Source organism: Condylostylus longicornis, unplaced genomic scaffold, assembly GCF_029603195.1.
Source record: "Condylostylus longicornis isolate FDR11 unplaced genomic scaffold, ASM2960319v2 ptg000001l, whole genome shotgun sequence".
Taxonomy (NCBI): domain Eukaryota; kingdom Metazoa; phylum Arthropoda; class Insecta; order Diptera; family Dolichopodidae; genus Condylostylus; species Condylostylus longicornis.
Genome location: NW_026577970.1, coordinates 1,263,576 through 1,290,462, shown reverse-complemented (window position 1 = coordinate 1,290,462; position 26,887 = coordinate 1,263,576). Strand labels below are relative to the sequence as shown.

The following is a 26,887-nucleotide window of genomic DNA, read 5'->3' as shown; positions in this document are numbered from 1 at the left end:
GCTTAAACGATGTGCTGTAAAATTCTGAAAGTTTAACAGCTGTCAGACATTAATAAATAGTTAATTTCCTTAGAAGAAAATTTTTTTCCACCTGCATCCCCTCTCAAGTTATCGCATCTTGAAATTTGTAAAATTTGAATATTTGCCACCTCATATTAGCAAACCGCAAGCTTTTTCAAATTTCTGTAAATGCTGAAAGTTAACAGTAAATTCGAAGCTATTAAAAAATATAACTACGTTTCTTAATTCACACAATTAGTCCTTAAAATCGAGCATTATGTTAAGCCCTCTTTAAATTAATTTTTGTTTTATTTCAAAATCATTTTAACCGTTATTTAAAATCCGTTTTAATCCAAAATTTTTGATGTCGTTTTTCTTCTAGTTGTAAGAGTATGAAGTTTTAACAGCTTTTAGACACTAATAAATAATTAATTTCGTTAGCAGAAAAAATTTTCCCCCTCCACAACCTCTCAAGTTATCGTGTCTTAAAATTTGTAAAATTTAAATTTTTGGCACTCTCTATTTCCGAAACTGTACGTTTTTTCAAATTTATATAAATGCAAAAAGCTAAATGCTATAGTGGTAAATGCCATGTCTTTAAAAAATATAATTATTTTTCTTAACACACGCAATTAGCCCTTAAATTCGAGCACTATGTTAACGCCTGTTTAAATATTTTTTTGCTTTATTTCAAAAACTGCATAAATTGTTCATCTTAAATATAAGCAATCCTTGAAATAGTTTCGTATATGAATCAAAGTAATTTTAATAATGTAGTAGATACATAGATTGTTTTTAAAAGCAGTATTTTCACATGTTGAAGGAAAAGTGCTACATTCCAAACCACTGGCTTAGCCGAACTTTATTTATATTACCATTTATTACACATAGCTTTTGACCCATTTATTATATATAGCTTCTTTTCAAAAAAGGAAAAATCCACTGTGGAATAATTTTAAACTTGAAACTTTATGACAGAGTTTAATTATCAAATATTTTTCATTAACTTTGTTTGAATATTTAAAAATAAATTGCTTCAAACGTTCTTTATGGACAATAAATCCTAGTTTCTAAAAATGATTCAATTGCCTTTATATAATTAAAATACTTCATCAGAATTTATAAATTATTTATTTCTCAGGTAAGCAATCATTGTTTCGTAAGAAATATGGTGGCCCTTATTCATTAAATTTGAAATTTTTTTGTATTCGCTTTAAAATACAAAAAAAGAACCGAATCCAAAAAAAATTGAACAGCATAGAAGTTGAAGTTTTAGAAATTGAAAGGTCACCACTCCGAATCAACTACTATCGGCAATACTTTATCAATATTATACATATTATTTTAAATTAATAAACAATCGTACTAATTTCCTCTGATTAATCGATTCACTTAAAAAAAAAAAACGAAACTGATTAATTTGCAATTGAAATTTAATATTTTCAAATAGAAAAAGGAATGAAAAATAAACAAAAATAAATAAAATAAAAATAAAATAAACAATTAATACCAAAGTGAAAAAAGGGTTTTGTATTTTATTTTCTTTTTTAAATTTAATCCCTTGTTATATATTTTAAATTTTATTATGTTGTGCAACAAATAAGAGTGTATTACGAACATATTTCTTACTTTTAAATGTCAAAGTTTTTATATGCATAAAAAGATATGACTAAAAATATTTGTTATTTTGCAATAAACTAAATTAAGTATAATAAAGTAGAAATTGAACGATCTAAATGAAAAGTGTTACTATGGCATATTAAGCCCTTAATTATTTTTAAATGTTCCCGTGCTTTTACACAGGATTGGATAGGTTTTAGACATGATGTTATTAGAAATATAAATCTTAATGCAGAATTACAGATTAGAGATCAACTAGATTGAAGTGGAGAGATTTGTTGATACAGAAAGCCGCCTGGAAAAATACAAGATTCTCTTAATTCAAACCTGTATCAAGTAATTATTCTAAGGCTATAGCTAATTTAGTAGTATAAAAAAGAAGAGTTAAATTTAAATGGCAAAATTCGCGTCACCGAGGCGATAAAACAATTGTGATTGACTTTCTCAAACTCAAAAAAAAAACAGAAAATTTTAAATCAGTATCATACGAGAATTATTTAAAGGGCCCATCGGCAACGAATTATTCGTTATGGAAAGCAATATCCAACCTATTAAATATATTTGAAAATTGAAAAAGTCAAGAGACAAATTATAAATAAGTTTTACTACATTATGTGAAAGAAAGACAATTATCAAATTTTTAGGTATATAAAATTGGATTTACTATTTTTATTTAACTAGAATTTGTAAAAATAGGAATAATACTTTTCCTCCTTTACAATTATTTTGTAACAACGTTAATTATGTAACTATATATGTACGTATGTTCATTACTTAAATTTTATATTTAATATTATATTTTAAATTCTATTTACATATTATAATAAAAGATTATAAAAAGAAAAAAAAGAGATGTAATTTTTAACGTAACCTCCATTCATAAACAAAAGTACTGAAAAAAATCCCCAACGAAAAAGTCAATGTACACTTAAAAAAAAAATCTTGTTGTGTGTTTATTCTATGTTGTCATCACATTTGAATGCTCTGACTAAAAATATATTTATACTTTTGCTAAGTTAAACAAAATTCGTACTCGTATATATAATGTAGAAGTTAATGTATATATATTTGTATGTATTAAGTAACCATTTTAGAATTGTATTTTATTTCAAAGGAAGTAACAAAACAACAGGAAAAAAAAACTTAGAAACAATTAAAGGGTGTATGGTCCCATCTTAGTTCGAACTTTGTCAGTCATCAACAACATTTGAAAATGTGATTTAGCATTCAAGTTTTGCACTTTTTTTTAATATATATTTTATATTATTCATTAATATAAGAGAATTTTTGAACAAGAGTTTGTACATAAAATATAAAAATGAATATGTAAGTGAAGCCGATGTAAATTTACTAAACTTTGTTTTTAAAAAACCTGTAATTCTGCTGACATGGAAAATGCATGTAAAAACTATTATGTTTGTGAGTACATATAGAATTACAAAAATTGAAAGAATAAATAACAAAACAAAATATAAAACATGTATTTACTATATCTTAGTCCATAAATATTTATATATAATGATGTATGAAAAATAATATGAAAATCCTGTAAGGGTGATGACTTGGTTAAATTCAAATTATAAGGACTTTTGTAAATACGAACACTTATTTATATGAATGTATATGCAAGATTTGCTTTACCTAAGAACAATGGTATTAAAAATAAGGACATCAAAAAGATTAAATTATAAAACTAACGGGCGTTCTTTCTACATACAAAAAGTATGTGTTTAAGCCAAATAATTAAATTTATTTTAAATATACACACTAATTCATAGCTCATAGAATTAGTTCATTTATATATGAAATATGTACGTTTGTACACATACATGCAATAATTTTTTTCTACGGAAAAAAGTTACTAGTAAAGGTCTACGAGTATGTACATAAGATTTTTTGAAAACATGTCAACGGACGGACTGTAGTGTGAAACTAACAATTACTTTTTTCCAAAAATTTTTTGAAAAAATGCTAAAAAGTGGTTTAATTGTGTAATTACAAAAATTGTCTTCTGTATATCACTATAAACTACGAGTATATGCACAAATCCAAACTCAAATTTTAATACAAAAGAAAATAAATTTAAAAATTGGATGATTGCGTTTTGCAATTACACTTAAGGTAAAACCAGCATTTATAATGTTATTCATATATTTATACATTAACATACATGCAAGTATAGCTTACTTATACACACACATACATGCAACTATAGTTTACTTATATGCATGCAAGTGTAGCTTTGGCTTTATATTATTTTCACTTGAACAAAGTTAATTATGGTAACTATTTTTTTCTTTTCAATAAAAGTAGGTGACACACTTCAAAATTTATATGTATAGAAATTTTAATAGAAAGACTTAAACATTTCCAATTTAAGTAAAAATCAAATGATTGGAAATGGAAAACCATATGATTGCAAACGCACAATGATTGTAGGAATACATAATAGGTGAATAAAAATATTGAGTGGAGTAACACACGACCGTTTTTGAGACATGTACCTATTGGCACTTACATAAAATACAAACAGTAGTTTTCTGATTAAGAAGAATTCTTCATATTCAAAAGTATTCTGACGCTTGTGAATCAGTAATATCATAATTGTAAAGTATTTAGTAGTATTATAGTAATTTTATTATTTTTTCAATTATTAAAAATTATTTTATACAAAAATAATTTTACGCATAGCGGAACTGTTGTAATTAATTAGTACAAAAAATATTTGTCCTATTTTTAGGACTTCGGTAAACATATTGAAAAATTTAAAAAAGTTAAAAACAATTTTTCTTTTAAATAAAAAGGAAGAAACTATCTCTTTCTGACCACATAGCATACAAAGGTGGAAATATATTTCCCAATGATAGCGAAGCGTAAATGTACTACTTTTAGCGAGATATCGGTCTGTCGACCATTCGGCGTGTGTGTGCTTGCTCTCAACCACCTCAATTTCAGTTTATCCGAATTCGACAAAAATTTATATGAGTTTAATTTGGCTTATTTACAGCCAATTTTATATTTTTGATCATTTTTACAAAAATATTGAACAGATTAACTTGAAATTTGAAACATAAGCGGCTTCTTACAATACGGTAAGCCGCCCACCTTTTCGAGCAGATCAGGTATCAGCAAACTGGATTTTTACTTTAAGGCGAATCTACTTCTCTCCACATATACAGAGAAATGATTAATCGATTTTCTTGAAATTTAATATTTTCAATCATGGTGTTAAAGTAAATTTTTTAGGATATGAGGGTTTAGAAACCATATTTTCACCAGGGTTCAATATTACATTTTGTCTACAATATCTTATGGAAATAATTGACGAAATTTGTTGAGTTTTAATATTTGATTTTTGTTTGCAACGTAGAGTTCACATTTTTCTATTTATGTTAAGTAAAAATTTACTGGCGTGCTTAAAATTAGAAAAGTGTTTGCAGGGCATTTTCATAATCTTGTGCAATATTTTCTTAATGATGGATATGTGACAACATCAAAATCACTTATACTTTATTGAGATTTTTCATGTTCAAAATTTATGATTCATTTTATGCTTTTACACATTTGCTTTTGAATCGGAAATATGTAAGCACATTTTGATTCCTAATTCATATCATCTGAGAAATTTCCTAACACATTAACTATTATCCATTACAACTGAAAATATTAAAGTAATTTTAAACTTTATTTACTATCAAATACATACATAAAATATTTAAACTTATATCGAAACCAAATTTTCGGATTCAAGTTCTCAAGTACTTGTAGAGAAATAATCAAATTTTGAATTGAAAATTCAAAAAGTATTGAATTTATTTAAAATACACATTTAAATAATTTTAAACAAAAGTAAAACAAAATGTCATTGCTAATTTTAAATTAGTTTGAATAAATAAAAAACTAAATAAATTTATATAAAGTAGCGTAAACGAAAAAAGATCTAGTTAACGACCGACAAACTCTAGCTGCTTTCAAAAGCTATTCGAATGCTTTGTGCCATAAATCGTTATTTTCATAGACCAAAAAAAAGAGAAAAGAAAATTGAAAATAAAAGAAATTTTTTTCTAATTTTAAAAATAGAATTAGAAAAATGCGTAAGGTAAATGGCTATTCAGACTCAATTTTTCCTGCCTTTCATTAAAAATTTCATTAAATCAAAAAAAAACAAGAAACAGATTTCTTTTTTTGATTTTTAATTGAAAACAAAAATTCACAGTCATATTTGCTTTAGCATTACACAACATTAATAAATTTGTATATAAAAGTTTGGTGTGGTGGTGCCCAAGAAAATTTGGAGCATACAAACGAAATAATGCTTTTTTCCTCTCTAAAGAACTCGTGTTTCCTATGTTACAAATTTACAAATATAATATGGTTTTGCTTTTTAAATACATTAAAGAGAAGCAGAGGAAAAATGGAGACGAGAGAAAAGGTTCAATGAACTTTTATAATGTATAAATTTTATTATGTTTTTGAAATAAAGGTATTCAAAATTTACAAGGTAAATAAATAACAAGGTATTCAAAATAAATTTACAAGGTTAAACAAAACTATGTGAGAGCATAAAGAAAAAAATTTGATAAGAAAATAAAAGACAACAATTAAAATGGTAGGCTGTATTTTGTAAGTTTCAAGTAAATTCTACTGAGCAAAAGTACTTACAACAAAAGAAAATTGCAAAAGTATGTTATGTAAACTTTTCGCATATTTTCAGAGCAATCTTATTGTTAGTTTACCTAAATTTGATGACTTCATTAGCAAACAGAAATCAATTACATATTAGGGTGTCGTTTTTAATCAGGAGGATTTTATTTTTTCTTTCCATCTTATTTATTTTTAATAAATACATAGCTAATTTTCTTTATTCTGGTAACTTACATGGTAGTGTATGGTAGTGTCAAAAAGTATTAAAAATTTAAAAAAGAAAAAATTAAAATGAATTCACAAAAATCCTATCTTCCTCCTGATCCTGTCTTCATCTCGATTAAATCAAGCTCAAAATCAATTAAAATATTTTCTCTCTACTCAAAGTTTAACTCGTATATATACATATGTATATATTTACTAACATATTCTTTATGGAATAATAATTTATATTATGTATTTTGCTGAAGATATCTAAAAAATTCTTTTTGTAGAACTATTATATTGGTATTTTTGGTATTGTACACATTCTCTCAAGTTATAGAAAGGTAGCTATTTTAAATAGAAAAGAATAAAATTAGGAAGTAAAATTTAGATTTACAGATTATTTTTTTTATTTACTTACCAACGAAATTAGGCTTTTTCTTTTGTTTTGTTTTAAGAGCTATAACAACATAGTAATGTTGTTCTACTCCTTCTTTAATTTTTAAAAAGCAAAACTTAAAATCACAAAAATTTGTATTCATAAAAAGTTATTACACTTCTGTGGTTTCAGTAGTTTTTCACAATTTTTTTTATTAAATCTTCATCGAATAGTAAAAAAACAACATAACAACTTATATTGAAGCTGCATTCAAGAATACAAACAAAAAAAATGTAAAAAGAATGAAAAACAAAATCAAACGAAAATAACAAATCAACAATAGGAGCAACAAGAACAGCAATATCTTACAATTTGTATTTGTTTATTGTTTCTTGCATAGTGACTGCCGACGCCAACCTAATTCAACGGTAATTATAATCATGCGATTCATTATCACAGGTAATTTACCTTTCTATTTAGTTTTTTCTGTTCTGGCTTATTTTTTATATTTTTATGTACACATTATATAAAAGTTTTTTCTAATGCGTTCATTATATTATCTGTACTTTGTTTAAACAAAATAGAAAGTTTTCAAGTGTTCAAATATGCATAGACTTGTGTATTAAAATAATTTACAAACAGGAGAAAAACAACAAATATACTTTTTTCAATAATTTATATTTAACATACACCAGAACTAAATGAAAACAAAATTTAATTTATGACAATTCTAACAATTTCTCTACCTTTTTTTAATGATACCAAACATTTTCAGGGTGGAATTATGATAAAAAAAATTAATAAAAAAAAAATTGTCAACAAGATAAAAAAACATAAACATCATCCGAGTGAAGTTAATATAAGGGTATTTAATCAGAATTTACTTCCGTATATTCAAAAATCATTTGCCAATGTTGAATTTTAAAACAAATCAAAAAAAAAAATTTAAATTCACATTATTCGGCTTAGTCCGTTTCATTTACACAAAATATTAATTCGGAATATTTTGTAATTGGAATGTTATTGCAGAAATAAAAGGTAAAGCCTATTAATCCAAAAACCGAAGAAAATTTTCAAATAACACAATGCCATCTTTCGGAATAAATTTGCGAGAGTGAACAACTCAAATTAAAAACAAGTAAAAACTTTCAGTCGGTATGAACCGATTGAATTATACCCTGCACCTTTCATTGTTGTATAGCAATTACTTAAACCTGTAAAACCATTCTATAGAAACTTCACGGATATGTCTGATCTATAACTGAACACACAACTACCAAGTTTCGTGAATCTGACTTTATTATTTTTCCAAATATTTAAAATTAGCTTTTGGAGTTGTATGGCAGATATCCGAATCTGCCAAGCAATTCCACTAAAACTTCGCTAATATATCTGATCTATAATTGGACACACAACTGCCAAGTTTCATGAATCTAACTTTATTACACTTCCAAATATTTAAAATAAGCTTTTGGACTTGTATGGGAATCACTCGAACCTGTCAAGCAATTCCACCAAAACTTCAGAAATATCTTTGACCTATAATTGGACACACAACTGCCAAGTTTCATGAATCTGTCTTTATTATTTTTCCAAATATTTAAAATTAGCTTTTGGAGTTGTATGGCAGGTACCCGAACCTGCCAAGCAATTCCACTAAAACTTCGCAAATATATCTGATCTATAATTGGACACACAACTGCCAAGTTTAATGATTTTGACTATATTATTTTTCCAAATATTTAAAATTAGCTTTTGGAGTTGTATGGCAGGTACCCGAACCTGTCAAGCAATTCCACTAAAACTTCGCAGGTATATCTGATCTATAATTGGACACACAACTGCCAAGTTTCATGAATCTAACTTTTTTATTTTTTCAAATATTTAAAGTAAGCTTTTGGACTTGTATGGGAGCTACTGGAACCTGTCAAGCAATTCCACCAAAACTTCAGAAATATCTTTGACCTATAATTGGACACACAACTGCCAAGTTTCATGAATCTGACTTTATTATTTTTCCAAATATTTAAAATAAGCTTTTGGACTTGTATGGGAGCCACTCGAACCTGTCAAGCAATTCCACCAAAACTTCAGAAATATCTTTGACCTATAATTGGACACACGACTGCCAAGTTTCATGAATCTGACTTTATTATTTTGCCGAATATAAAAAATTTCCTTTTGGAGTTGTATGGCAGCCACCCGAACCGGTGCAGCTATCTCATTAAAATTTTTAGAGCATATGTAGAATATAATTGGACACATGTATACAAAATTTTATATTTGTACCTTTATTACTTTTTGAAATAATTAAAATAAACTCTTTGAGTTGTATGGCAGCTACCCGAACCCGTTGTCCGAATTGGTCCAATAACAATAGGGTTCGTCCTTGGCACAAAAGAAGCAACTTGTGAAAGTTTAGTGTCGATTGCATTATTCGTTTTTGAGTTATCGTGCGATCGGACGGACGGACGGACGGACGGACGGACGGACGGACGGACGGACGGACGGACGGACGGACGGACGGACGGACGGACGGACGGACATGTCTAAATCAACGCAGAATTTTACGCTGAGCAAGAATATATATATATGTCCATACCGCAGATGACTCCTTCAAGTAGTTACAAACTCCATACCAAAGTTAATATACCCTTCACGAAGTGCAGGGTATAACAAGTAAAAACGTTTCAGTCGGTATAAACCGATTGAATTATACCCTGCACCTTTTGTTATTGTGTAGCAATTACTCGAACCTGTGAGATCATTATATAGAAACTTCACGGACATGTCTGACCTATCATTGGACATCCGACTGCCAAGTTTCATCAATCTGACCTTATAATTTTTCAAAATATTTAAAATTAGCTTTTGGAGTTGTATGGTAAGTACCTAAACCTGTCAAGCAATTTCATCAAAACTTCACAAATATATCTGATCTATAATCGGACACACAACTGCCAAGTTTCATGAATCTGACTTTATTATTTTTCCAAATATTAAGAATAAGCTTTTAGACTTGTATGGGATCTACTCGAACCTGTTAAGCAATTCCACCACAACTTCAGAAATATGTCTGACCCATAATTGGACACATGACTGCCAAGTTTCATGAATCTGACTTTATTATTTTTCCAAATATTAAGAATAAGCTTTTAGACTTGTATGGGAGCTACTCGAACCTGTCAAGCAATCGCATCAAAACTTAAGAAATATGTCTGAGCCATAATTCAACACACGACTGCCAAGTCTCATGAATTTGACTTTATTATTTTTCCAAATATTTAAAATAAGTTTTTGGGGTTGTATGGCAAGTTCCCGAACCTGTCAAGCACTTCCACTAAAACTTCACAAATATATCTGATCTATAATCGGACACACAACTGCCAAGTTTCATGAATCTAACTTTATTATTTTTCCAAATATTTAAAATTAGCTTATGGAGTTGTATGGCAGGTACCCGAACCTGTCAAGCAATTCCTCCAAAACTTCGGAAATATATTTGACCTATAATTGGACACATGACTGCCAAGTTTCATGAATCTGACTTTATTATTTTGCCGAGTATAAAAAATTTGCTGTTGGAGTTGTATGGCAGCCACCCGAACCGGTGCAGCTATCCCATTATAATTTTTAGAGCATGTGTAGAATATAATTGGACACATGTATACAAAATTTTATATTTATAGCTTTATTAGTTTTTGAAATATTTAAAATAAACTCTTGGAGTTGTATGGCAGCTACCCGAACCCGTTGTCCGACTTAGTCCAATAACAATAGGGTTCGTCCTTGGCACAAAAGGAAAAACTTGTGAAAGTTTGGTGTCGATTGCATTTTTCGTTTTTGAGTTATCGTGCGATCGGACGGACGGACGGACGGACGGACGGACATGTCTAAATCGACTCAGAATTTTACGCTGAGCAAGAATATATATATATGTCCATACCGCAGATGACTCCTTCAAGTAGTTACAAACTCCATACCAAAGTTAATATACCCTTCACGAAGTGCAGGGTATAAAAAAATCAAGTAAGGAGAAATTATATCAAAATCATTTCATTAAACTCAACCTCGTTAGAAAATAAAGACTTCTTTTAAAATAAATTTTATAAATATTTATCAAAATTGTAACATTTACAATTCTTGAAAAAAGCTTCACGAGTTTTTAAAACTTTCATCACATATTTAGAAGATTAATTTTATGCTAAAATCTCTGAATTATCAAACTTCTTTTAAGTATGTATGTGCATACATATGTATGTAAGTTATGTATGTGATTAACAAACTTCCTTATTAATGTAGAGTCTTAAGAGAGATTATTTATTAAAAAGGAAATTTATTATATGTAAATTTAAGTATTTTAAAATTGAACTACGAAATTTTTTATAAAAAAATAAAACAAAATGTTAAACACTTTTTTTAGCACTTTTCCAAAAAAATTTTTGAAAAAAGTGCTTATTAGTTTCACTCTGTCCGTCCGTCCGTCCGTCCGTCCGTCCGTCCGTCCGTCCGTCCGTGGACACTTTTTTTGTTTACAAAACTTCTACACCCTTGAAGATAGAAAGCTGAAATTTTATATGTACATAGATTTTTACTAGAAACTTACTTCCGTAGAACAAAATTTTTACCTATCTCCCCCCCTCTAGAAGTTATACCCCCCCAAAACCTTAAAAATGGCCTTCTTTAACTATTTGTTGCAATGAAACCATAAGCATTTTTGAAATTTTGCAAACGCAGAAAGGCAGCGGCTTGCTTTCCCTAGCGCGATATACTACAGTTGAACTTTAGAAAAACAAAATGGCCGTTCAAATTTACCGTTATCTAAAGTCCTTTTTTTCCAAATTTTTGATGTCGTTTTTCTTCAAGACCCCAGCCTGTAGAAGCTTGAAATTTTGGGGACTTTTAGACATAAACAAATAGTTCATTTCGTTAGAAGAAAATTTTTTTCCATCTCCACCCCCTCTCAAGTTATCGCTCCTTGAAATTTGTAAAATTTGAATTTTTGACACCTTATATTTCCGAAATCGCACGTTTTTTCAAATTTCTATAAACGCAAAAAGCTAACGGTAAATTCCATGACATTAAAAAATATAATTATTTTCCTTAACTCACACAATTAAACCTTAAAATCGAGCATTATGTTAACCCCTTTTTATATCAATTTTTGCTTTATTTCAAAGACTGCATATATGCATCATCCTAAAAATATGCAATCCTTGGAATAGTTTTGTATATGAATGAAAATAATTTTAATAGTGTGATAGGTATACATAGACTGTATTTAAAAGCAGAATTTTCACTTGTTGAAGGGAAAAGTGCTACAATACAAACCATTGGTTTGACCCAACTTTATTTTCTATAAATTTCTACTGTATTTTTCCCGTTAGTTCAGTTTGAAAATTTCTTATTTTTTTTGTACCTTAATATAATTTTTTTTAATTGTTATTTTTTCTGTTTAAATAAAAAAAAAACCCAAAAAAACTGAAAGGGTTAGTAACCTCCAAATGTGTACAATTTTTCTATATTTTTACATAAATAAATTCCACCAAAAATATTAAAGTAAATGAAAATGAAAAAAAAAGGAAAAAAAAAACAAGAAAATAACAAAATTCATTAGAGCGTAAAAATTTAAAGAAAAACCTTTGAAAAATAAAAAAATATTAAAATAAATCAAGTAAATAAAGACTTTGATATTCATTTGAAAGAAGACTCTTACGTTTTACATCTTAAGAGCGTGCACCAAAACAACATTACATATTTTTGTAATACCAAGTAAAAAATAGACAATTATTATACTTACATACATACGTAACTGTTATTTGATTTCGATTCACTTGTATAACAAACTGTTGAATCATCTTAATAACTTGTAATGAACTGGATTTGTTATGAGGATATTTATATTTAACTTAATATGCTTATAATATATTAGAAAAAGAATTTCAAGAAATATCGAACCTAATACCTAAGTTCAAGTGCACCCGCCATAAAATTTCAATTATTTTTTTCTATTTGAAATACAACGGAGAGTAAGTAAAAAAGAGTAAAAATTTACAATAATTATTTTGTAAATTTTGATTAATTTCAATTAATGCATTTCAAATTTAGCCCAAGAATAGAAAATTATTGTTATTTAATCGCTAAAACTTAACCCTTTACTTGTCGACAAACAGAATTTTCACTCATCCGCATCAAAAAAAAAAAATGTTTTCCAGAAGAGATGTTTTAATTTTTTTCCTATTGTTCTTTATCTCTTCGTGTATAATTTTATTTAACTCGAGTTATAAAATGTGTGTTTATCGAAATGACAACGTTTAATGTTAAAATTTAATAACCAGTAGAACAAAAAGTTGTATAATTTTTAGAAAATGATATAATGTAATTACGTCCTACTATCCATTATATATTTTTCAAACATTTATCCTGTATTACTGGAGATACTTGATGAAACATTAATTTAAAGAAAAAGAAATGTTTGTGGTCAGTTCTTGCAATCTACAAAAGATTCAATTGAGCTTGAATAAAGTAATTCTAATGAACTATTATATTAACTTTAGAAATTTATTGGGGTTATATTTCCTAAAATATATTATGTAGGTAAAAATAAAAATTATTTTAAAATAGAAACACAAATAAATATCACACAAGAATTTAATGTCTTACTAATAACTTTACACTTCGGCGCGTAATTAATTGTATGAAATCTTGCCTTATTGCCCAACACAAAAATAAAATAAGAAAGTAAAACTTTTACGATTTTATGTTAAGTTGCCGGGATGACTTTATAAATTTGGACGAAGCTGCTTTCCCAAGTAGTATACTTTTCTTATACATACTTCTTTTTTGACTTTTTATTTCTAATTTTTCTTTTTTTTTAATTTTTGGAGGCCGTCATCACAACTATTTTTTTATATTTTACTTTTTTTATTTTATTCATGTTCAATTTATAACTATAAAATATATAAATAATATACAAAAATTATGGTACGATGTCAGATTAACATTCATATGTATGTAAGTAATTAAAAGGGTTAAAGAAAAGAATATAAAAGTAGCAACAACGAAAAAATACTCAAAAGCTTCTAATAAAAAACTTTCAATAAAAAAAATATAAACACAAAGCGTTACCATATTGATTTTACAGAAAATCTGGAAAATTTCGCAAAAAAATCTGAAAAATCTGGCAATATAGAAAAAAAAATGCTATAAAATCTAATAAAAATAAAATTGAGTCAAATCAATGGTTTGTATTGTAGCACTTTTCACTTCAACAATTAAAAATACTTCTTTCAAATATAGTCCATGTATACCTACTACACTATTAAAATTATTTTCATTCATACAGCAATCCCTCCTATAACGTAATTTTTGGGACCGAAAAATTTTTACGTTAAGTGAAATTACATTATAGGAGGTCCAACTAAACTAATATGACTAATATGTACGTACATACTCGTACATATGTATGTATGTACTTGATATTTCCCTAAACTAGTAAGTTATCTGATGGTAAAGAAAGAAATTTAAATGAAAAAAAAATAGATTATTGCATATTAAATTATTTTAAAATTACGTTAAATTTAATATTAAAATTAATTAGGTTTTGGGGGGTATAACTTCTAGAGGGGGGAGATAGGAAAAAGTTTTCTTCTACGGAAATAAATTGCTAGTGAAGATCTATGTACATACAAAATTACAGCTTTTTATCGTCAAGAGTGTAAAAGTTTTGTAAACATGTCCAGGGACGGACGGACGCACAGAGTCAAACTAATAATCACCTTTTTTCAAAAAATGTTTGGGAAAGTGCTAAAAAACAGCTTTAATATTTAATTTAAGCACATTTTTATTGTCATATAGCTTATGTTTTTCATGAAATATGTGTTCTTATTACAATTAAATTTCCCAAAAACTTGAATCAAATTATTTTCAAAAGTATAATTTTTACTGATTTTGATTTCTTTTCAGTTGTTACTTTAAATAAAAAAAAATAAAATATTTTGTTGGTATAATGTTGATTTAAAGTAAAGCTTACTTAATTTTTTTAACCAATTCTCCATTTCACTATCAGCTATCAGCATAAAAATGATTTTAAAGTGAAACGTCACTTGTAATAAAATAAATTCACAAACAATTTTAAAATATGAAAATGAAAATTTGCTTAATCAAGAAGACAGTCTATCTGTCACAAGAAGACAGTCTATGCTGTCTATCAGACTTCACAAAAATATAATTATTATCCAACTTTAGCGTTTCTTTGGTGTAAACCCATTTAAAATAGATTTTTATATATGTATTGATTTTTGAAAATTCGCCAAACAAGAAATTTAAAGTGGCAAAGCTAGAAAATTTGGGCATTTTGAGTAAGAAATTTGGTCATTTGGTAGAGCTTTGCAAAATCTAAAAATCCAAATAAATAAGACATATGGGAACCCTGTGCCCATATAAGCTATGTATATATATACATAAAATGGACAGAATTACAAAATAAAAGCAATCATGGAGCAAAAAGAAATAACACGAAGAAAGAGATTTTATGAGATACAAAATATTCACGGATTTTATGAGATTAAAAATTTTGTTTTTATAATTCCCGTTGCTATGAATATCATAACCGTAATTTTCGGAAAGAAGTTAATGGTAATACCGTTAAGGATTTTTGAAAAATAGCAAAATAATTTAATATTTATATTTAATATTTATATTTTCAAATTTCTTTGCAATATTACAGTTATCTTACAGTAACGAATTTCTATTTTCAGGTATTCAGCAATTTATATATGCACATATTTTTTGTATACAAATTTTACTCTTTCTATTTAGGAAGGAACACCCATTAAAAAATTAATAAACACTTTTGTTTTTAAATTCAAAAGAATTTTTTAACCTTGCAATTAATTATTGTAATTACTTGACAATAAATATGGATATATAATAACAAACAATAAGATATATGATGGATAGGCATTAAACAACAAGTATGGATGCACTAATTTTGAAAATGGTCGAAATCAAATGTTTTTAATAAGTGTTTCAAGAATGTTCAAAAGTTTTTTGTTTTTATATACTTTTCTCCCAAAGTTAAAAAATTTAAGAGTTCACGATATGACACAAATTATATTATAATTTGAGAAGTTTCGGATTTTTTTTGCAATTTATTTTCACGTTAACAGTCACTAAAGAAACACGATGCAACCAAAAATTTTACATCCAAAAATTGTAACTATACGTGTGAATGTATATAAATAAAAACACTAATCATATTTAAAAAACGACAACACTCTTTGTAAAATAAAGCGGAATTATAATGAAATTTGAATTAAATATTAATATAAAGGAAAAGAAGTGAGTTGAAAGTAGAAGCGTTTTTTCTGTGTAATTTTTTTTTCTTTTTTGTTTTCGTTTATGTCAGTCATTTTCGTTACATTAAACTTCTATTGTCATTTGATACTATTGTTTTTCCATTTTTTTACACATATGTATGTATGTGTGCATGCTTTTTATGTTACATTTCTTATTGTTCTTGCGTAATTTTTTATTCGTATGTATTCTATTTGAAAGAAATCAAATTAATATTATATTCATTCTACCAAAAACTGTTATGAACAAACTAATTATATTTTTAGCACATTTCCAAAAATTTTTTGAAAAAAAGTGCTTATTAGTTTCCGTCCGCTTGCCCGTCCGTCCGTCCGTGGACATATTCTCCCCACCCTCCTCTAGAAGTTATACCCCTCCAAAACCCTAAAAATGCCTTTTTTTACTTTTTAGCCAAGTGAAACCATAAACATTTTTCAAATTTTGAAAACGCAGAAAGACAGTGACTTACTTCTCCTATCTCGGCATGGCCGTTCAAATTTACCGTTATCTAAAATTAGTTTCTTTCAAATTTTTCATGTCGTTTTTCTTCTAGACCCCGAGTTGTATGAGGCTGAAATTTTACTAGCTTTTAGGCACTAATAAACAGTTCATTTCGTTGAAAGAAAGTTTTTTTCCATCTCCGCCCCCTCTCAAGTTATCACCTCTTGAAATTTGTAAAATTTGAATTTTTGACACCTTCTTCAAACTCTATAAACGCAAAAAGTTCACGGTAAATTCCATGAAATTAAAAAATATAATTATTTTTTTTTAACTCACACAATTAACCCTTAAAATCGAGCATTATGTTAACCCCTCTTAAAATTAATTTTTGCTTTATATCAAAGACTGCATAAATCGCTCATCCTAAATATATGCAATCCTAGAAATAGTTTCGTATATGAATAAAAATAATTTCAATAGTGTAGTAGTGCGGTTAAAAGCAGTATTTTCACCTGTTGAAGAGAAAAGTGCTACAATACAAACCATTGGTTTGATCCAACTTTATTTACTTTTAATTTTTTTACAATTCCGGAATTGTACCGAAATTCCGAATTTCATTTTTTATAATTCTGTAAATTCCGGAATTCATTTTCCGACAAAAATTGAATTCCCTAAACTAAATTAAATATTGAATTCAGTTCAAAAAAACTAAATTTTAAGTTTCAATAAAATTGAATATTTTTTATTGTCTTGAAAAAATTCAATTGTCTAAAATCGTTGCCATATTAACAAAAATGTGAATGTTTTACAAACCATTTAAATTAATGTTGAATCAAAAATAAATTGAAATTTATTGCATTATTTTTAAATTCTGCTATTATTCCTTTTAAGTTAATAATTATACATAATTATAACTTATAAGATAAATAATTTTTTATTTCGTTTTTCTTATTTTTATTGACTTTATATATAGAAACTTTTATAAAATAATTGAACTAATTTCGAAATATTAAATATAAAAAAAATCGTCTTGTTTATAACACCCGATTAAAATATATTCTACTACTACATAATTATATAACAGTTACATGTACACAATGTTTGCCATGAAATAAAAAGGATTTCGCATGTCTTAATTGCCCTATTTTGAAAAAATGAAAATGAAAAATTTTCCGCATCTACATATACTAACGCATAACACGTTTCAATAAATAAAATGAGTGAAATTTTCACACATATATGCAATGTTCTCTTCTATATTCCTATGTTTTGCTCATTTTTCTCGTAATATGTAAAGAGAGCCAAATTCTTAAAAAAAAAAATGGCGCAACCATAAGTTCGTTAAAAAAAAAGCAGAAAAAATTGCAATTGTATTTGTGCAATACAATGAAAAATAATAAGGACATTATTTTGATTCAACCTCGTTAAGTTTTTATTTTTACACATTCATATATTATTTTGTGTATATATATTTATGCATATGTATGATGTTTAAAATGCATTAAACACGAAAAAAATACACAAATAACATAGCCCTTTTATAATTATTTTCCTGGCTGATGGATGGATGATACATTTTTCAGGTATAAATTTTCTATCAGCACTTTTCCAAAAAATTTTACGTCCGTACTTGGATCCTTTTAAGAAACTTCTACACCTTTGAAAGCTGAAATTTCATATATACATAGATCTTTATTAGAAACATTTGCCGTTTTATTTACTGTAGTGAAACCATAGGCATTTTGAAATTTTTCAAATATATAATAGGCTGGCTTCTTCTATCGCAGAATACCATACTTGAAATTAAAAGAAAAAACAAATGGCCATTAAAATTTATCGTTAACGCCTCTTTTAATTTTTTTTGCCTCATTCTAAATGCATGCAATCCTTGAAATAGCTTCCTATAGGTATGAATGAAAATAATTTTAATAATGTAACAGTATTTTCACTTGCTGAAGCGAAAAGGGCTACATTGCAAGCCATTGGTTTAACCCTACTTTATTTTTATACCATTTGTAACGCTAAGAAATACCATTAGACCATTAGGGCTGAGATATAGACTCAAGTGTATGTTTTTGGTCAGCGTCGAATTCTAAGTCGATTTAGCTTTGTCTGTCCATCTGTCCGTCCGTCGAATTTTTGCATAAATTAATTTGGTAATATAGCAACTAAAAGTCAAAGTCTGTCCTATAGTCAGCTTTGACATATTTATTCGCACATAGGATAGAAAATTCGTACGGGTATCACAGAGTTGACACGGTCAACCCTATTTTTTCTCGTTTTTTTGTATGATTATGGTTATTTATGATATTTTCTTCCATTTTCTAAAGGATATCACAAAATTTTCGTAAATATATTTACATATACATACATACATACATACGTAAATTCGTTTATGTAGACGTGCATGAGAACAAAAAGTTTGCATATTATTTTTGAAACTTGTTAAATAAAATGTTTACAAATATAATTTTTTTTTTTTTAATTTTTTTTTATTCTTCAAATAAATGTTTGTTGTTTATTAAAATAGGATACATAGAAAATAAAAAAAAATGAATAATATCCTCATTTTATGGTTAATACAAAAAAATATATTTATTGTAGCGCAGACAATTTATTCTTCATTATTCTTATTATAGTAAACAATAACAATGAAATCCTTGAGGCACAACATAATAATAGAGATTCTTTTTTCTTTTATTATAACAAAATATAATATTAAAGATTATTTTATAGCTATATATATACATACATATGTATATACATAATATTTGCTGATAATTTTGGTTATAAAATGTGCCCTCAAAAAGAAATATGTGAAATTTAAAGAATATAATCTAACCGATTTTCTACAAGATTTGTGGCTAGAAAATACTACCAACGAATTTATTATATGAATTTTGACAGCAAAAAAAAGCTTCAGTATAAAACTCTTGGCAAAAACCTGAAATTATTACTTAATTTCTTTTTAATTTATTTTTCAAATACAGTATGGTTTCTATTTGGTTATTAAAAATTTCTGAGTTCAATACAAACTACTATTTCGTTTAGTAAATTATATAATTGTGTAAATTAACTCAAGAGAACATAAGGAAGAAAAAGAAATAAGTTCTTAAACAATTTTTTTCAAGAAATTAAAAAAGTCTTATATGCATCTGATAATGTCCTAAAAATAAGAGTTAATAATGGCGATCAAAAATAAAAGTTTGTTTTCTCAAATTCAGCAAAATAACATAAGAAATATTAACAAAAATCCGAATATTTTTGAAATAATTGAGGCAATAAAAATAAAGGCAAGTTAAGTTTAATACAGTTTAAATGATTTCCTTTTTTATTCTCCGTGCTCGTTATTTCGCTTACAAATTCCTTGTACCCCTTGAACGGAATGTTTTCGAACAAAGTGTTTGTTTCTAGAAAAGAAATAAAATATTGAAAAACAGTCCCTAGGGGTTGAGACGGAAATTAATATGTAACTTTTAACAACCATATCGAAAACCTTAAATTAATTTTATTTTTTTAATTTATACAAACAAATAATTTTGTACACTATAAAAGTAGATAATTTTACTTTAATTAATTGCAAAGCTAACAATACTCGTAAACATAATTTCATTTTTACCTCCGCAGCACTAATTTTAATAAAATAAAGCAGGGTTCTCACTCATACGTGAAATTATCTACGTAATTATAGAAACTCATTAAGTTTAAATATTTTTATTTTTAAAAATATATAATTTAATTCAAACTGATTAGAAAAAAATATTCGAAACAAAACGAGTAACTTAAATTTTAAAAATTAAAAAAAAAAATTTCAACCTATCTGCAATACTAGCGCGAAAATTATTTAGTAACAAAAATTAATAATACTTGAAATAGAACTCAATGTTTACTGAACACACATACTTTTTTGTTTCAAGTTCAAAGAGCAGACAACGTAGATGTAGATTAAATTAAAATTTTCAGTAGGGTGATGAAAAATAAAGCTGTTAATAAGTTAGTTTCAGAAGTCAAATATCAAATTTCAAGAATTTCCATCAATTTGTTCCACAGATATGGTAAAAAATGTAAAATCGGCCCTCAGTTTGTTTAAAAATTTATATGTTCATTGTTTTAATATTGTGGATTTAAATATTAAATTTGAAGGAAATTAGTAGTTTATTTCTCTTTATAATGGCAAAAATGTAATACACTTTCCTACTATGGGGTGTGAATTCCCAGCGAAAACTCAATATGTAAAATTTATTGACATCACATAACCTGTACATATTGGGTTATTGTATACTACAAATAATAAAATTAAATAATATTTGTTTTAAAGCCCTTGAATTTTCTAATCACAATTCTCTCCTCTATCAGTACGAGTACCAATTTTGTGTGGAATTTTGTTTCTATTCATTTAATGTTCTAGTTCTTATTCTATGAAAAAACAAAAAAAAATCGTTTTAAATATTCCGACAAATCCAAGATGACACTTAAAAGGTGATGCAGTTGATTTTTTTGAAAAATGAAAAATCCCTTTTGCTTATTCAGGTTTGACACTATAATTAAATTATTTTATTTTCATTTCAACGAAATCAATTTACCATTATATACTTTTTTTATGAGCATAATATATTTTAATTTTTTAATTATTTATTTATTGAATTTTTACAAAATTTAAAAATGTTATTATAAAAAAAAAAAAAAGAGTTAATAAAATTATAATTTAACAGTAAAATATAAGATCGAGGTCAATGATGTAATATTACGTGTACATATACCTATGTATGTGGAATAAAAAAGCAATAATATTTTTTTCTTTACTTTTTGCCGCTTATTTTACGTTTAATTCACTTCAAATACAAAAACAAAAGCACCAGAAATAAAATTTACAAAAAAAGAAAAATTCATTAGGGACGTTACACACATAACAGAAAAGACAGTAAAGATATCAAAATCTTAGTAAATTTCCTATTTATTTTTATTCTATTCTTTGTATATCATGTATAGTAGAAAAACAAAAAAAAATAAATATATCGATTTTTCTGTATCTTCTCTTTTTTTATTCTCTATTTTTTTTTTCTTTTTTTTTTCTGCTTATTTACTTCCTCAAACTTTAAATGAAAATAATATATTTTATGTAACCATATTATTATATACAAAAATACATATATATTTTATATTAATGAGTGTGTATTGTTCGTGTAAACACATCCATATACACATTGTTGATATAAATTGAATGAGTTGTCGTATTTCAAAACAAATTTTCTTTAAAGAAAATAAATTTTCAATAAATACATTTTTATTAATGCAAAAAAAATTTCAAAAATTTAAAAATAATTTTTAAATTTATTTTTGAATTTTGTTTGCCTTTTTGTTGACTGATGAAAATTCGATAGAAATATGCTTTAATGGTTGAGAATGATTAAAAAGTTGCAAATATACTTACATTTATTTGATTTATTAAAATAATTTTATAAGACAAAATTTTCTGTGTTGGACTTTTTTGAAGAGGGAATTTAATGTAAAGTTCTCTTAATGTCAAAGATCAATGATTGCCAAAAATCAGTGATTGATATTTAAAGTTAATCTTTCTAATTACCGAAAAATGCATATATTTTTTTAAAAATTTAGCAAAGAATGAAAATTTTATTAACATTAATAATTTGAAAACTTTCTAATTTTAAGAAATACATCCACACATCTTATGTATTAATTTTTGTATTAATTTTTAGACTTCACTTCCATTTTGATCTTAATGTACTACAAAAATTTACTACAATTTCTTTCATTTGCAATTAGTGTTGTGTTAAAGATCATTCATCAGTTTTAATTATTTACATATTTTGTAATTTACCATATTTGAAAAATAAAATTTAACAATTTCGTCTCCCAAGACTTTTGAAATTTCTGTAAAATATACTTTCCCACATTTAAATAATTTAAACTTTGGATTTTTTTCCAAATAAAATCTTCGAATCGGAAGTACAATACCCACTTTTGTAATACCAGCTTTAAGAATTTAAATTCACAATATTTCAGTTTACAAATAATTAGAATAATGTATTTTTTAATATTAGAATCTCTTATTCTAATACCGTCATCTTATTTTATTATTACGAGAACTAAAATAGTAGTTATTGAAAATTACAACTACACTTTTTAAGAAAACATTTCTGGTTTATTTTCGACTTGTTAAGTTTCCCTTAAAATTGCAACCCTCTTATTATTTGCATAAACTTTTATTCAAAAAAAAATCGAGAAACTAAATTTAAAATGTATTAGTGTCTCTTTGTAAATACATGCTTCCTTATTGATGTTCTATACACACATATAAAAATAGAACTGTGTGTGTACATACTCGTATATGTGTAGTAATTATAATATGCATTTAATATTAGTGTAAAATTCTATTTTATTTTATATTTTTAATTTTTCATTTTCTCATGATTTGTTCTTTTCACCAATATATTCCTTCTATATTATAATAATTTACAGTCATAGCCACACATATAAATGTATTGAATACATATATATAGCAAATATAATATGAAAACAATCTAACTATACAATGCATTTATGTATATGTGTTTATATATAAAAACAACCGTAAATTATTGTGAATGTTTAAATTACATATTTATAGAAGCGATTGTGTAGAAATAATATGAGTCACACATATCATTTTTATACATGTACACTATATACATATGTATATAATGTCTTTGTCAGTGTATTCCCCATTCCTTTTTTTTCAAGGACTTCTCTTTAAGCATAAAACGAAAATATAAGTAAAAAAAAGAATAAAAGTAGAAAAATTTATTATTTCTTTTTTACTTTACTTTTTGTTTATCATTTCGAAAGAATACTCTCAGAAGAAAAGGATTTTTATTTCTTCTCTAAGGTCTTTTTTTCCTTACTTGTTTTCCGAGGAAAACAGAAAAAATTTCTGAATAATTTATTAATAAAATAATATTAGATGAGAATTGAAAAAAAGTTTATTGACCATTGTCATATAAATTGATTGAGTTTTGGAGAGATGTAAGGAAAAATGAATAGATATGAAAAACTTAGATAGAATTTAATCAATTCTTTTTGCAATGATTTCCTCCTTCAGGAGGAAATTACATATTCAATTAACATTGAATATTCAAGCCATAAGTAAGTTAAAGAAATATTTAAATACTTCGTTAATTAATATTTAAATGAAAACCAAATTAATTAATAAAAATTTTAGTTTTTTACACTTTTGACGATAGCCTCCTAAAGATTTGAAATATATTAATTTTGAAAGGTTTTGAAAACAAAAAATCGAATTTAAAGTTAAACAAAACTAAAAACTATAAAATTCGACTTAAGCAGTTTTTATTTGCTACCACAAACATACCAGAAAGTATATATATGTGTATGTATAAATTATGGTATTGGTAAATTAATAAATATATAATCTCACTTGATGAACCCTATAAATTAATTTCTGGTGTAAATTGAAATGAACAAATTGTAGTTATAGAGAATGAAATAAAATTGAAATTTTCTTTTCAAATGTAAGTATGATGCCCGAAACTTTTATAATTCAATCAAAGTCCAAAAGTTTTATAAAATTCTATAAAATATTAAATAAATATTATGTATTTTTATATTTTGGTCTTTATTAATATTTAATTAGTTCAATATTCTGTGATCTATACTATACAATATAGAGGTTAAATATATTGAAATGCTAAATAACTTAGCTAAATATCAAGAGTTTTAGGGTAAAATTTTCTGTCCAATATATTGAAAGTTTTTAAAATGAATTTGAAAAATTCTACGATAGAAGCCGAGAATTTTTAATGTAGCATAAAAACAGTGTATTTTTTTTTGATTGAACTTTTTTTTTTTAATTATTTTTTAATGTTGGAAAAATGATTCAGACTTTGACATATTGTCAGATTACACAGCGATGTAATATACACATTTTATAATATACTACTAGTATATATATAATAATAGTATTTCACATACCCAAAAAAACTTATTAAAAATCAGTAGATATCAGAATAATAAATTAAAAGAAAATGGAATATATGTATGTATGTACATATTAATAAAAAGGAATTTTCACTAATTTTTATTTTAGTTAATTAAGTTTTGATATGAAATAATTAATTTATTACAAAATATTTGAAAATTATCTTATTAAAGCGTGCGTGTTTTATAAATTTTGCTTTTAAACTACCTGACCATTAGCCGCAATCTTATAAGTGCACAATGTTTTAAAATGTTTAAAAACTGCTGTAGGTGATTTTTGTAATTTCGTATAAAGAATTAAGCATTTTACCATTTTATATTAAATTGATTATTATTCCATTTTGGAATTAATTTTTCATGACGTTGGAAGTTTAGACCAATTATTCCACATTTTAAGTTCCCATATATTGCAAATTCATTTCAAATTATTTTGAAATTAAAATATTTTATAAAAAAAATTATTAATATAAATGCAAATATTTAATTCCTATATTAAAAGTTTGAATAAAAACGCTAATATTTCGAATCATAGTTTCAAAATTTGAAAATGAATGTAATTACTAGTACTAAAAGTACTATTTGTTTACTTTCCAATATTACAAAGACGTATAAAAAAATTATACTTATTTTATTATGTAAATATACGACATATCTATAGTGCTATAACAAAAAATTCACCGTTAATTTAAAACATAAGGGGATCAACTTTCTTCACGCTAAAAAAAATTTATAAAATTAATTCACTTCATGTTACCCTATGTTATTTTTATATTTTCGTACAGACATCCCTGGTGATATATACATAACTAAATTCAATGTGGTGTGATATACATTATTAAATTTTTATGTGATATATTTAGTTATTTATATTTATAAATAACAAAGTGTAAAATATCTACATATACATACATAAATTCATACTGTATACACGAATTCTCTTCATTCAAAGGCAATAAATGTTATAACTCTAGGTATAAGTTTGTATATTAAAAAAAAGGACATACATATTATATTATAATAGAAGAAATACAAAAAGGAATCAAATATCCTTGAAATATCCTTCAAAATTGTATCGTGTATTTTATACCAATTTTGTTTCCTTTTGAAGTATTTTTACACTTTTGACATTTTGCATAATATAGAATATATACTTTAATTTACCCTTTTTATATTTAAAAAAAAACAAAAAACTGATAGAGCCACAGCCCACAATAAGTATTTTGAAAACTTGAATTGAATTTAAGAACGAAAAAGTCAGAGAAAAATCTTTCAATTAAAAATTTCTTTCAAATTTCTGAAATACATTTTCCTAGTACAAAATTTATATTAAGAAAATTTTGAATTTTTAATAAATACAAAACGAAATAATAAAATAATGAAACTTACCCACTATTTTCTTATTAGAAATATTTTAAAAATTCATATAAATTCTAAGATTTTTATTAACGAGAGAAGTACAAACAATCAGCAATTTTAAGCACTCACCTGAAAAAAAAAAACAAAAATATATTAAGCATTTACGATTATTATTTCTATTAAACAATAGACATAAATCATTTAAGTTTTTTATATGCATACATAGAAACATATGTACATACATAAAAAAATATATAAGTTCCCTCAAAAGTCGCGGATGTTGTTTTAAATAGAAGTAATTGGTATTGTTTTAATTCCACTATTTTAAGCATGTAATAAGCGTGGCGTTTACCAACTTATTTAACAAAAAAGCATACCAACTAATTTAATTCGTAAATGTTAGCATATAAGACTTTGTAAGTCATTTGTTAATTGAAGATGTATTTACCTACAAAAATTACTATTAAATTTAATAGAGAACAAAAATATTTTACAAAAATTGCTGAGCATCAAGAATTTCGCATTTTATACAAATTCAAATTATCTTTATAAATTTTATCCTTATTTAAAGTTTATTATACGCGTATGGTGGCAAAGTCTTCAATTAAATAATAGAATCAATAGTTAATACTAACATTCTAACTATATTATTATATAATTTAAAATAGAGAAAAGATATTAAGAAATCAGCGACACGCGACAGAATAAGTTAATTAACGCTATTGGCGTTAATCGAATGTTTGGAACTTCTAAAAATGAGGTCATATTTAAAAATATTGTTGTATGTATGTCTTTTTTCTCACTTTCAAAATTTATTATAGATAATACTTAGATAATTTATCTGTGAAAATTTTTATTTTAAAATAAATTAAATAAAAACAAATAAGATTG

The 26,887-nt window shown here is 25.7% G+C and overlaps 1 protein-coding gene across 10 annotated transcripts in view; it reads right to left on the bottom strand.

Moving 5' to 3' along the window:
* LOC129619008 (spectrin beta chain) overlaps positions 1-26,887 on the bottom strand; it is a 119,741-nt gene that overhangs the window by 55,295 nt on the left and 37,559 nt on the right. Inside the window, exon 3 of one of the 10 annotated variants that reach the window (XM_055534311.1) lies at positions 26,027-26,125. The exons of the other annotated variants lie outside the window; for them this stretch is intronic. The gene's annotated coding sequence lies outside the window, so the exon portion shown is untranslated. The remainder of the gene's footprint in view (positions 1-26,026; positions 26,126-26,887) is intronic. 10 annotated transcript variants of the gene reach the window in all.